We start from the raw sequence: 14,121 nt of genomic DNA, 5'->3' as shown, positions 1-14,121 counted from the left end.
TTCGAAGTTTGGTGCATGATCCATGTGACAGCTGCTGGCAGCGACCTGTTGCTTCCAGACCGTACGGGAAGGTTGCTCAGAGCATCGCCCCCACGTGTGCTACCCAGACGAATGCAAAGGTGGGTGTGTGGGTGGCAGAGGAGAAAGCAGGCAGAGGGGTGAGCGAGCATGCAGGCAGCTGTGATTGAAAACTCTGAAAGTCTAAGGTCTCTGCAAACGCCCGAGTTAAAAGCAGAGGCAGCCTCCTGGATCGATTATGCATGCACGCCACTGAAAACACAGGCTGCTAAAGTGCCAGAGCCCTGCTGGATAATTTATAGGCTGGTGTTAGTATTCACGGAGCGGTGGGCAGAGTTCAAAGGAACGAGGTGGAGAATAGAAGTTTGAGCCTTATGAAAACACTGTCACAGCCAGCATGAGCCTCAGCTCCACAAAGGGCTTCACTTGTGCCGGGCACAGGCAGAAGCCAGCAGACATTATCACAGCAGGAGCCACTAAGTGCCATCCTGGCACAGGGGCAGAGCGTCCAGGGAGCGTGCACAACCACAGTGCACTAATGTGCAAACTCTGCAAGCATCTGAGCACGTCTGCTTGGATTTGGGGAAAGTACAGGAGAGTTGTGTGCCAAGCAGCCTGCGACCCTTCTTCTCCTGTAATGCTTCCTCACGATTCCCTTCATTCTCCTACACTGGCCATACATCAAATTTCCTGGGCTACTTCTGCCACAAACACCAAGCAGGGAGTAACTGAGGACCTTCAGATGCCTTTTTCACTTATGGTTTCACCAGCATTTGAAGCCAGGACTTCAGGAAAGAAATTAATCATACTAAGCCACCTAAAATGTAAGCTTTATTTAGGTGAGCTTGAGTTTTTCAGCTTTATCACTGTCTGAGCCTCTTAGCCATCTAGTTATTGGGAGAGAAAGATGGGAAGACAGTGAGGTCATCAATTTACCAAGCCCTATGTCTGCTCACGTTTGAGATTAGACACAACACCAACGGCATTAGAATAAGTACTGTGGTTGATTTCAGCAGAGATGTAAAGCAAAGCCTCCCTCGCCTGCCTTCCCTTCCTTTTCTGCAAGGCTACTACAAAGCCAGACCCTACAGACGCATACAGGGGCACACCACACACTCTTACTATTCACCAACAACTGCCTAGCACAGTAGGAGTACAAGAGAAAGCCCCACACAGATGGATAAAAGAAGGGGTTTGGCCAATATTATACCATTACCTGCATGTCCAGATGCTACCTTTACATACCACTCTCGTATCACCTCTCCGCAGCACCCAGCATACCCCTCTCCAACCATACTCAACCCAGAAGAGACTTGTCTTAAGTTACAAGTAATTATCCGATCCATAAACTTCTCTACCTCAAACTCGCTGGCTCTTGCAACATACTTCTGAACTGAGAAGGCACGCGGGAATTTGGTATCACATATTGTGCTGCTTCACAGACACAAATCAGAATGAAAACCTTTTGTTCTACATTTGGACAGCACCAAGGACAATACAATTCTCATGTCCGACTAGGGAATATGGTAAAATAATTAAATAGATAATAGTTGTTTAAACTAGTCTCCTCTCCATACAGTTACAATATAAAGTTGGATTTTTCTCCAAAGACTCTGGAGGACTAGAATATTGATAGATGCGTGTTAGTTTAATCATTAGAGTAATTTTTATCTTTTTTAAACAAAGACGACGCATCTTTACTCTCCTGAGTGATGGCATGGACTCTCGATGTACTGCTGGCAAAACTATTACGTGCAATATGCAACTTGATTAGTTCAGCTTCTACATACGTGGTGGTCATCAGGGTCTTAGCAATCAATCTATAGGTAGTCCACTGCAACATTTCCGGTGGATTTTCAGCAGCAATGTTATTAAAAGTCTAAGGATAAAGGCACATGTGCACAGCACAGAATTTTGAAGGCTGGCAGCATCTGCTGCTGATAAATTTGACAACCATTAATGTAGAGAACAGTTTGGGATAGAATCTCAAACCAATCCTAAGATGAAGAGCGTACTAAATGTGATTAAATAAATCAGTCTGTTGTCTATGATCTTCAACAAAAAGAATTTAAACTCTTTCTATTGAATTTGAGACCCATTTTAGAGATAAGAAATAGAGATAGCAATTTGCTCTTGTCACGAAACAACTCAATCGCAGACTGAAAAAAAAGTTTGCCTCCTGCCCCTTCCATTTGATTGCTTACCACTCACAGTATAAAGAATGGAGGCTTCGACAGGGGGAAAAAAAAAAAACAAAAAACTGCATTTAAGTTCATACAAACATCTGGACAGAGTCCGGCAAAACAAGGCTATAAAGCAGACAGAAAAGACTTATATGGAAATAGAGAAAAGCGGTATAATGTGTTTAACATGGGGAGAGACAAAAATTACAAAGAACAACCAAATCTGAAATGACATATAAATCAGTTTACAAACAGAACCATTTTCTCAGTACAATTATGGTGACAGAAGAATCACTGGAGAGCTTTAAGAAATCATTCGCTGAGCACTTACATGGGATAATCTAGCAAAGGGGCCCAGGAGACCTGGTTGATCTTCAAGAACAACATCCTCAAAGCACAAGCACAGTTGAATTTGATGTGCAGGAAGCCAAGCAGGTGTGGAAAGAAGCAGGTGGCTGAACGGGAAGCTCCTGATGGAGCTCAAACATAAAAGGAAGCAAATGGAAAGTGAAAGTGGGGGTGGGCTCTCCAGAAGGATACTGAAACTTCCTTGGCACATCAGGATGAAAATTAGGAAAGCTTGAAATTGCATGATAATTCACAAAATGTGAACGGTGGTAAGAAGTGCTTCAGAATGCAGACTGGTTGCAAGAGAAAGACTAAGCAAACTGTGGGCCTAAAGCTGAATGGGACAGGGGACCAGTGGTAAAAGGTATGGAAAATACTTAGGTCCTCAATGCCTTCTTTGTCTTGGTCTTCACTTGTGAAGACTGTTCTCAGCCTTCCTGTTTCACATGCCCATTGGAAGTATCCAGGGGCCAGAAGTACTACCCACAGCAGAGGAAGACTGAATTACAGGTCACCTAAGCAAGCAGGACTTACTTACTTAAGTTCTTGGGACAGACAAGATGTCCCAACCTCACTGAGGGATGCAGCAACAGCTGATGTCACCCTGTCATGTTTTAAAGGTCACAGTGATTGAAGGAGGCTCCTGATGACTGAATAAAGGTAAATGTTGTACCTCTCTTCAAGAAGAGCAAGAAGGATTCAAGGAATTACAGACTGGTCAGCCTAACATCAGTTCCTGGGAAGATTATGCAGCAAATCCTCCTGGAACCCATTTCCAAACACATGAATGACCAGAAGGCAAGCGGGAACAGTCAGCATGGATTTACCAAGGGAAATCTCAGCTTAATTGCCTTATGTGATGAGAAGATTGGCTTAGTGAAGAAACAACTTTTGAAACAGTTTCCCATAGGATCATTGTAAAAAATTTAGAGAGAGCTGGAACTGGATGAATGTATGGCAAAGCACGTGGAAAAATGACTGGAGCGCTGCACTCACAGGCTGGGGGTCGGCAGTACAACAACCCAAGGGCAGCCAGTTACTAACGACGTAACTCAGGGGTCCTTTGCTGGACTTGCTCCATTCTGTCAATGTCTTCCTTGCATGGGGAAGGCCAGGAGTGTGCACAGTAAGCTGGCTGTTGGGGTTTTAAGAGCCAAAAAAGACAGAACTTTTTATCACTTGTTTCCAAAGGTACACAGGAGAGCCAGGGATAAACCCCAAGATAGACAACTCCCTTGTCCATAATTGCTTGCCCCATAAATGTATTCTAACACTTATGGTCCCGTAATTCTGCAATTTGTCTATATTGAAGGGTTCCTGGAAAATAATTCACCCACAAAAAGTTAAATAATCACAGAATCATAGAAAGCTTTGGGTTGGAAGGGACCCAAAAGACCACCTAATTCCAACCACGCTTCCACTAGACCAGGTAGCTCAAAGCCCCATCCAACCTGGCCCTAAGACTTGATAAGAAGGTTTAAATATGACTTGATTGGAAGTTTGAGGCTTCAAGTTTTGGAGCATTTTAACTGTTTGTCACTGCATACCATAAAACATGCAGCTACATCTAGTGTCCCGTGGCCACTTCATGGCTGCTCAAGAACAATAAATGGCATGGCAGGCCAAAGTAGAAGGGGTTTGCAACATATGGGTTAACAGCAGGCATGTTTGTAACATGCTTCACGTTGGCATACTGTGCAATGGTACCACATCACACAGTAAATGACAAAGGACATCACAGCACCACACAAAGTCACACAGTTTAATACAAATTCAGAGAGAAGAGCACCTCAAAGTCACCCAGTGCCTACACTGCATTTTGTGGCCCTCCGGAGGTACTGTCCAAGCAAGATGTGCACAAATGCAGCCACCAGCCCAGGCGGAGCTCCTGCAGCAAAGCCTGCCAAGTTCCCCAGCAGCATGGTACAGCCTTACAGCTGGAATGGCTGCTCACGGGGCAGCCAATTCCCAGCTCTCCACCCTTTGGGCAGTCTTGTACTCGCCCATATACAGCACCAAAGACATAACCTATACAGACAGCATCGTTTCCTAGCACTGGTATTAGTTAGGTTTTGCATCACCTTGGTAGGACACCATTCCGGCCAACAAGCTTCTTGCTTTATGCCACTTACTTTGCACATTCATCCTGCTGAGACCCTTCATTTTTTCCCCAGTATCCTTTTAAACACTAAGCATCAAACTCATGCTTACTGTCTCATTCTCTCTCTGTAACAAAAAACCTCCTGTTTCCCTTAAAACCTGCAGGGGTCACTTCACTAATGGGCCAGTCTGTCTCCCTACATACATCAGGTGGATGATGGAAAGTTTGGGGACAGAAAAAACTCATCAAGTGAAAAGTAAGCTGTGTAAATAAAACAGATGGAAGATGCACACACAAAAACTCCGAAGCAAGGGCCCCAGCTTGAATTATTATTGTAATCCTTTGCCACATGCCTACAGAAAACTTGACAACAGCTAAGCTGTCAACATGCTATCATACCACCCATCCTGCTGACCAATCTTTGTTTTTCTGTACTCCCCCAGTTATCTGTGTCCATCTGTTGTCTCTTGTCTCATTATTAGTGTGCTAGTTCTTTGGGGCAGGGAGCATTTTTTGCCCTGTGTTTGATGCAGGACTGTGTAGGTGCTACCACAACAGGCAGGAATAACAACAACAGTAATTAGGTTATATCTCCCTACTTCCTTGGGTTGGAATGTTTCCCTCCCGACTTCACGGCAGCGTTCATAAAAAAATTATTACATGGTACTATTTGGGGCCTCGTAAACAAATAATTACACCACAGCCTAACTTTGACCATTTCACCAGTCATCCCTTCAGGCCTGAATCCGCTGAGCTCCCCATATGCTTCAAATGGTGAGCGTGTGAGAACTCGGCTCCAGAGGATGATACCAGCCTTGCGGTGCAGCAGGACCAATGCCCTGCATGCAACCCTTAGACAGATTTTTCCCTGGACAGAACAAACTTCCTACACACAAACTGTTGCCTCCTACTGTTGTGTGTCAACCCTGACTCACTCCGAGTGCCAAGAAGTAGAGGATAATATCTTCATCCTCCACTCGAAGAATGGCAGCAGCCTGCAGTTATGAGTTTATGTAAGAAGGCAGAAAATGGTTATATTGTAAACTGCACACGCATACAGTGGTCAAGCCCAACGCTGTCCTAGTTCAACACGCATGTATTCACAGATGTTCTGTTAAACCAAAAGGAAGAAATTTCCTTCTTTGAGGTTTGTCAGAGGAACTGGATCTCTGTACCAGATCTGCTCAGAAATTCACCCCTGGCCCAACTGGCTACAGACTGCATGTTCATGTAAATCTAAGATTCGGAAGAAATGTAAGTAAAATATCACATAATATGCCTTGGTTACTTTCCAGTAGCCACTGAAAGAGTTTTGCTGAGCCCTCAGAGAAGTGGATCCCCACTCCCTGAGTAAGTGCCTCTGCTCTGGAAGTACCACGAGCCCCTTTCACAAAGTACTGAAGTCAAAGTATTTATGGGATCAGGCATTAGCCTCCCTTTTCTCTAACCCACGGGGTGCTAACACACCTCCCTGCAATGCCTAGTCCACACTACTCTGCTTTAGGTAACTGGAAGAAGAAATTGTTGTACAGATGAAAACCCCGTGCCCTTGTCCACTATTTAATGGAAGAGCACAGAAAAATCATCTTGCAGTAACTGCAACAAACTATACAAACTTGCAGTAGATTTTAACAGGAAAAAGCAGAGGTGGAAGTCTTCTTTTTCATCTCCAAATCGTTTATCCAAATCTTCCCAGTCTAAATTAATAAGCAACTAGGATAAGAACCTCCTAGTTAGGAGGACAGAGAAAGCTGGGCAAGCCCTCTGCTTCTTACCTGCAGGAACAGAAAGACTTACAGTGCTGGACACGTATGTGGCCCTGTCAAAACCCACAAGCTTGCTCAAGCCTTTCTGGGACACGCACTGTAAAACCGGGTTGTGCCAGGGACATGGAAGGTGCTACAGGGGCATTGCAGAGGAGGTGTTTCACCCTGGCCCTGCCTCCCCATGCTCCCACCACAACAGCCAGCAAGGGGAGAAGCCTGCTTTTCAGGTAGCCCAAGATGTATAGGGACCAGACGCTAGGGGGCTCAGGTAGCCCACTCCCTCCCTGAACAGGTCAAAATTCTAACAAAACAAACTAGTTAAAATCTGGTGGCTCTCCACCTCATCTGCTCTTAAAACTTCCTGTGATGGGAGCACTGCAACCTCTCTAAGGAATCTGTTTTCATGCTTAACTATCCAAACAGTCACAAAGCTTTTCCTAGCATCTATCTCCACATCTTCCTTGCAACAAATTAAGCTGATTACTTCTTGTCCCATCCCCAGTGGACACAGAGAACAATTAATCACTGTCTTCTTAGAACAAGCTTTTAAATATCGGAAGACTTTTCATGTCCCTCGTCAATCTTCTCTCCAGACTAAAGGAGCTCAGCTCGTGGAGCCTCTCCCTGCAGGTGATGCTCGCTGAGCTGGCTGCCCTCTCTTCATCTCCTTCCACCGTTCCTGGCTTTGCTGCTCATGCTGGACACAGCGCTCTGCTGTGGCTGCTGGAGTAGAAAAACTACCGCCTGTGTGCTACACGTGACGTTCCTGTTAAATATACCCTAAAATGAGATTTACTTTTTTGCAATGTCACCACACTGTTGACTCACATTCAGTCTCTGACTCACTGTAGTGCCTCCCAGATCCCTTTCTGCAGTACTGTTGCCTGGCTTGTTATTCCCCATTTTGCATGTAGGCATTTGATTTCACCTTCCCAAGTGCAGCGCTTTTCATTTGTCTTCAATGAATTTCTTCTTACTGAATTCAGACTGCTTTCCAGTTTATCAGTTTAATAGGTGTGTGACCTACACCGTGCCAGGAAGATCAACTTCCTGCCTCGTGTTACACACAGGCTAAAAAGAGAGCATGCAAGAACTGCTGTGCTCACACAAACGTTAAGAGTTACTGTCTTATCACAAGCCTATCAATTTGTCACTTCCTTTTCACTCTGCATCTCTACGCGATACCCCATGGTCTTAGTAAGAAACCAGCAGCTCACTGAAGTTTTATAATATAAATTCATTCAATAAAGTTATAATCCACTGCCAAAAAAGGACTGCAATATCCCAAGCACCACATCACTCTGACCCAAGCTGGAACCAAACAGAGCTGCTAGCAGCTCATTAACTGGGTCACATCAACCAACAAGGAGGACAAAGGACATATTTAAAAAAAAAAAAAAAAGCATCTAATTATAGGAGCTAAATCTTTAAGACCCAGCTCAACAAAATTATGCATTTTGGTCCAGTGTTGTTAGATACACTGTCAAGTATGTATTTGATTAATGACTTGTATGAAATTACATGGGGATCAATTTGTTTCCTTGTTTTTTCCCATAAAGCCCTTTAGGCTTCTAGAGATGTCGCAGGTATTTTAAATGCATTTACCTGGAATTATATTCTATCACACCCTCTAAGTACTGCATGAGCTAACCAGACAAGCCAGCAGATTTTGATTCCAGGACTTCAACACAGTATCAGGCATATGGAGTCCCTTAAGAAGGTTTACCCCAGTCCCACCACAGAATTCCTGCATTCCCCATTTCCATCCAAAACGCAGGCAAAACTATTGATAGTTTAAAATTTCTTCTCTTCATGGTGTACAAAAAGATTTCAGGGTGCAATCCACTATAATAATAGAAGGGTTACAGAAACTGGAATCTGTCTCAGATACATGAAACTTTCCTCTCAAGAAACTCATAATACTTTACAAATGATAGTTTTGAATTTTGAAAGTTGGGACTAGTGTGAAAAGCTGGTTTGACATATTCAGGGAGAGAACACCAAACTTCTTCAGTTAATACTTTAATTGCAGGACCATCCTTACTGCTCTGCTGACGCCTCATACTACTATAGTGCTATCCATGGGTCATGCACCAGTACAGGCTAGGCCCCACCTGCCTTTTTTCCCAGAAAAGGGCCTCGGGGTACTGGTGGAGACCAAGTTAAACAGGATGCAACAGTGTGCCCTTGCAGCAAAGAAGGCTGATGGTATCCTGGGCTGCATGAGGAGGAGTGTTACAGATCAAGGTAGAGGATCCTTCCCCTCTCCTCAGCACTGGTGAGGCCACACCTGGAGCGCTGCATCCAGTTCTGGGCTCCCCGGTACAAGGAAGACATGGAGCTACTGGGGTGAGTGAGTGAATGGCCACAGAGACGATTAAGGGACCGGAGCTCCACTCCTATGAGGAACAGGCTGAAAGAGTTGGGACTGTTCAGCCTGGAGAAGAGAAGGCTCATGGGGCAGAACTCAGTAATGAGTACAAATACGTGAAAAAAGGGTGCAAAGAGAATGGAGCCAGGCTCTTTGCAGTGGTGCCCAGTGACAGGATGAGAGCCGATGGGCACAAACTGAACACAGGACATTCCGTCTGAACATAAGGAAACACTCCTTTACTGTGAGGACAACCAAGCACCGGAACAAGTTGCTAAGAGTGGTTGTGTAGTCTCCCTCCTTGGAGATATATAAAAGCCATCTGGACATGGTCACCTGCTCCACGTGGGCCTGCTTGAGCAGAGGGGTTGGACAAGATGATCTCCAGAGGTCCTTTCCAACCTCCACAATTCTATGGGTTTCACCAGTCATCAACAGGTCAAAACTCTTCCTGAATAATAGTTCCTCTGTGGCTTAAATCTGTTCCTTTTCAAACATGCCCCGACACTGCACCAGAACCTCCTGTAGTCTGATACTGAGGGACGGTGCAGAAAGAAATTCAGCAGACAGGATGAGTTCCTTCTCCAGACAATGATTCCACTTTGATTATTGCACAAACGGATCAAGATCTTTGCCAGATCACTTTAACTCAGACTTCTGCAATGCTCAGAAAGATCAGACTGGTTATTTCCCCTTTCCCATTATTCCCAGAAGCAGAGAAGACAGAAAACACAGTGGTCAAAATAATTCAAGTCAAACAGTTTAATGCCATACATATAATGCAATATTGCTCACATCAGCAGAGAGCTTTATTCCAGGTAAGATCTCAAACTAAAGCAAGGACTCATCTTCCCTGTGGCTCCCTAGCACATGGAAAAAGGAAAGGAGGGCAGCATGGCCTCCCACTGGCTCTTCCAGTCTAGTGAACAGAAGAGAGTTCTGCCAAGTAAAGGAGAGTGATATAATCTTGTCTCACCTTCCAGTGCTCTGATGATCAGAAGAGAAAATGTTAAGTGAGCATGCCATAATTTTATACCTGAGTTCAGCAACTGACTTATCTACACGAAGTAAATGAAGATCAGTTGAGCTACTAGTTATCAAGAAGTTACGAGAGCAAGCACACCAGTATGACCGGTGCTTTAACTTGCACCACAGCTCAATTAACTTAGAGATGCAACAGTAACTACAAGAGCAGAAAATCAGGAAGGCATCAAACTGATCAGAAAGCCTCTTGAATGCTAACATGCCTTGAAGATTTCTCTTCCGTTTTGTTTTAAAAGAAATCAAGTATTTTGTTAACAAAATACAACTGACTACCTGGCAACTTACTAGCACACACCAACTGAAAATTGTGTAGTTGTAGGAAGAACAAGATTCCCCCTTGGCACAAGTGAAGGACCCTAAACTTCAGGTGAACAGGCTTTTCTGCAGCCCCTTCCTTGCTTCCCTCCATGATTGGTCACGAAGACAGCTGACAGAAGGGCCTTCCACACATCCCTCTCCGGATCCCATTCCTCCTCACTCCATTTAGTTTCTGCAGTTCAAGCAGATTCCTTTTTCCCCTGAAATCAATGTTTAATTAACACATTATTGGAAAAAAAAAAAAAAAAAGGCTGTAACAGCAGACTGAAATGAAGCCAGCACCTCCCTGCTCTGCAGATGCAGCCAGTCCCATCAAACAGTTACCCCACTGGAGAGTTCTTCCCCTCCTCATCGTCACTCAGCTGCCAACAAACATCATCCTTCTGCTTTGTTACCTTCCTTTGCATCCCCATCCCTAGGGGAATCCTTCCCTCCTTAGAGGTGGTTCACAACAGCAGGAAAGACAAGATCACGCTGCAGAAAGTGGAGGCAGAAGGGTAGCAAGTGCTCTCTGTGTGGCCTCGCAGCATGACCAACGCCTCCCCTTTAATCCCGCCATCCCCAGCGGAGCAGCACACTGATTCCCCTGGTGACTTCCCCACCTCAACACGGCAGCAGAAGGAGCGCTGCAGCGGTAACAGGACAGCATGCTTCGCCATGAGCAGAGGGTGCTCCCAGGGTCAAACTCACAAAGTCTGGGACTACACGCAGCTACGTGTACCCAAAGGCAGCCGAGAGGCTACCGGCAGCTTCAAAAGGTTTACATCATGCCTTTCCCCCCATCGCCTCCTCCCAATCTCATCAATTATTATTCTAGCCCATTCCTTGGCTCTCATCCGGCTGTTGGGAGGTACTTGGATGCAGGGGATGCTGCAGCACTGTCAAGGGCATTACGAGGCAGGCCCTAGGCCTTGGGCACCCTCCCTGCTGAGCACACCGGCACCCTCACTACAGGGTTGGCACAGCAGGGGAGAGACAACGAAGTCCACGAGCTCCTGGGCTGGGCTGCCCTAGTTAGAAAAGGAGACATCAGGATGTTTGAAATGGTCTACTATCCCAGCACTGTCATTCCCAGGATCCAAAGCTACTAGTGTTAATTAGTTCCCGTGATGTGATGGATGACAAGCGGCAGGGCCAGGAATGACACAGGCAGATTGCGTTAGAAATAAGCTGTCCCTCACCATCAAGGGCAAAGGAAAGGAATCCGGAGAAGACAGGAGCTAAGCACACCACTGAGAGACGCCAGGTATGCTGACAGAGGCCCCTCATCCCTGACGCCCCCTTCCCATCACCCCGGCTCACTCCCACTGCTGGCAGACAAGAAATATGCAGGGGAGCACGCCTGGGGGAATATTTGGGCACAGGGCTGTGAGAGACAAGGGGAAAGCTCTGAGCTTTGGGAACCGAGGCAGATGAAGGGCTAACCCTTGCGGCAAGGGGCTACATTTCAGCCAGACCCGAGCTCCTGATGGCTGTGGGCGCTCCTCCACCACCCTCTGCAAAGCCACGCAGCGATGCCTGCAGCAGCCCAGCGTCCCGAGAGGCTGCACGCTTGAGCCCAGACAGAGGGCTCTGCCAAGCTGGCTGCACAGTGTGCATTTCCCAGCAGCTGCCCGCAGTGCTCAGAGAGAGCATTTTTCTCTGAATGGCAAAGCAAGATATTGCATCCCCACCTTCTCTTAAGAAACTCAAGATCTTCCAACACCACTGGCATATCTCCACCAGGAGTCCAACCGCCCAGCTTCTCGAGCACAGCGCTACAGGGACACAGCGTTTCATCCCTCACAGACCTCAGTAAAACCATGGTCAGGCTAGCCAAGCCCGAAGTTATGGCTTTTCCTTGCCAAAACAATAAAAGCCAGTACAAATACGGAGCACTAAAGATGCCATCCACTGCCCACAACAAGGAGAAAGGAAGAACAAACTTCTCCCATGCTGCCTTTCTACAGACATGTCTTGTTTTGGCTGCCTGGATTGGTGCTGAGAGGTCAAAACATCATCTCTGATGCTCAAAGTCCTTTACACATGTGAAATGTCTCGGTCTATGATGGTGTGAGGATAAACCAAAGGAAGGAGAAAGCAAATTACCTGACCAAGACACTGTAGAGTGCTGGTTTCAAGCAACCAACAATCCCACTATCATCTTGGCTTCCAAAATGCAAAATATTCTCCTCAGCACTTGCTGTATGAATTAAGAGCTGACTATGCTAGATTGACAGACTGCTATTAACTAGAAGAGGAGGATGAGGGGGAGAAGAGAACTGATAGAATTTTTCAAAGCTTAACCAAAATTGGGGTAATTTCTGGCTCCAGCTGCGTTGGCAATAGTCCCAAAATAAAGCCTGTCTCCTTATCATGCTGGTGGGAGCAGGGGCAGACTAAGTTAGACGCTTTTTGTTTTTAATTTAAACACCGTGCCTCTTGAATCACTGTCAGATGTCATCTCTTTTCCTGGTTTTTGGTCATCACAAAGTTCCTGGCTGTAGCATTTTGTTCTTGGCCAGACCACCGTGTGTCCTTATCCTTGACACAGCACATCACAGTTCAGCCAGCGTTCACACCTTCCCCTGAACACCCAGAGCCTGTTACAAGAGAGGAGACGGCAAAGGAAAACTGATCGGGGAGGTAAACCACATTCTGCTTCTCTCAAGACAGGTAAACTCTGGAGCCTTGGACGAAGCTGTAGAAGAGAAAAGCAAGAAATTCAGTAGATCCGCTGAAATACCACTGCTGCTACACCAAGCAAGGGACTGAATGAAGTCTTCCTTCCCAGGAACACTCTAGACTAGAGCCAGATCACATGCAGTTTGAAGGTGTCCTCTAAGGTGATAGTCTAAATCCAGTCCTAACACAGAGAGACTAAGAACTGCCTGATGGCTTGGTAACTGGCTTGAAAAGGGAGAGAAGTGGGGGAGAGAGGTTGCCAGCTCACTTCCATTTTGCGCAGGGACTTAGGTTATCACTGCCATCGATTACCCCTGCACCATCGCTCACCCCCTGAAGGCTCTGCTGGAAATGAGCTCCTCTCTCACTTCTTGGATGCAAGTTCTTCAGGGTGCAGAGTTAGTCCCTCCACTAAATGCAGTTCACCCTACTCTGCTGGCTATATAAGCTTGAGCGCGGGCAGAGCACCACAGCCAGACTTTGAAGTCTTTAAGGTTTACCTTCTATAATACTTCCTCCCAATTTTCTCTACTCCTGTGTCAAATAAATAGAGACCAACTATGCCATGAGAGCATGCTGGCACCTTAGTCACTGGGGAAACAGAGGAACCATAAGACCAGGGCCCACCTTCACCCTGCAGGGCGACGGGGAGGCTGACTCGGGCTGCATGGTGCTCAGCCGGCCGCTGCAGGAGCCGCCCTGCTCACAAGCACAGGCACCAACCACAGCACCGTTTTGTTTCTGAAGGGGCTGGGGAAAGGGAAGGGAAATCAAAAGCAGCTTCTGGGGAAGCCGGGCAGCTCAGGTGAGATCGCTGTGGTGAGCACAAGGCAGGGCAGTGGGGGAGCCAGGTATCTCTCCGGGCATCAGCCACAACGGCAGCGGTACTGGACGCGTCCCTGCCCCGTCTTCCTGACCGCAGCTCACCACCGCGCCTCAAGGTCAGGCAGAGAGGAGAGCAGCGGCCGGCAAACCACAATAGCCCTGGACAGATCTATTTGTTAGGCTTTTGCTATCGCTCCGTGAAGTGGAAAGATCCAGAAGCATGGAGACCTGGGAGCAGGCGCAACCACACGCAGGAGAGGAGAAGCAGCGGCTGGCAGAGCCACAGGAGCCTTCCTCCCCGGCTCCCCTCCGCCCGGCATGCAAGCAGCCCGCGACCAAGCCGGGAAGGCCGCCGTGCCCGGAGGAGGAAGGTGCTGAGCAGGTCTGCGAGCCCCGAGGGGGCCCTGACCGCCTGACACCCAGGAAAAGCCTCACTCACTGCTGCCATCCCCACCCGTGCATGCCAGCCGCCCACGGCCACCA

General features: G+C 46.9%; 1 protein-coding gene across 1 annotated transcript in view; it reads right to left on the bottom strand.

The window, feature by feature from the left end:
• Window positions 1-2,278: 2,278 nt before the first annotated feature.
• Window positions 2,279-14,121, bottom strand: part of LOC310900095 (uncharacterized protein) — a 30,317-nt gene continuing 18,474 nt past the window's right edge. Inside the window, exon 11 of the mRNA XM_083837476.1 lies at window positions 2,279-10,349. The gene's annotated coding sequence lies outside the window, so the exon portion shown is untranslated. The remainder of the gene's footprint in view (window positions 10,350-14,121) is intronic.

This window comes from Anser anser, assembly GCF_964211835.1.
Source record: "Anser anser genome assembly, chromosome: 5".
Lineage (NCBI taxonomy): Eukaryota > Metazoa > Chordata > Aves > Anseriformes > Anatidae > Anser > Anser anser.
The sequence above is the reverse complement of the archived record's forward strand: the minus strand, read 5'-3'. Positions and strand labels throughout refer to the sequence as shown.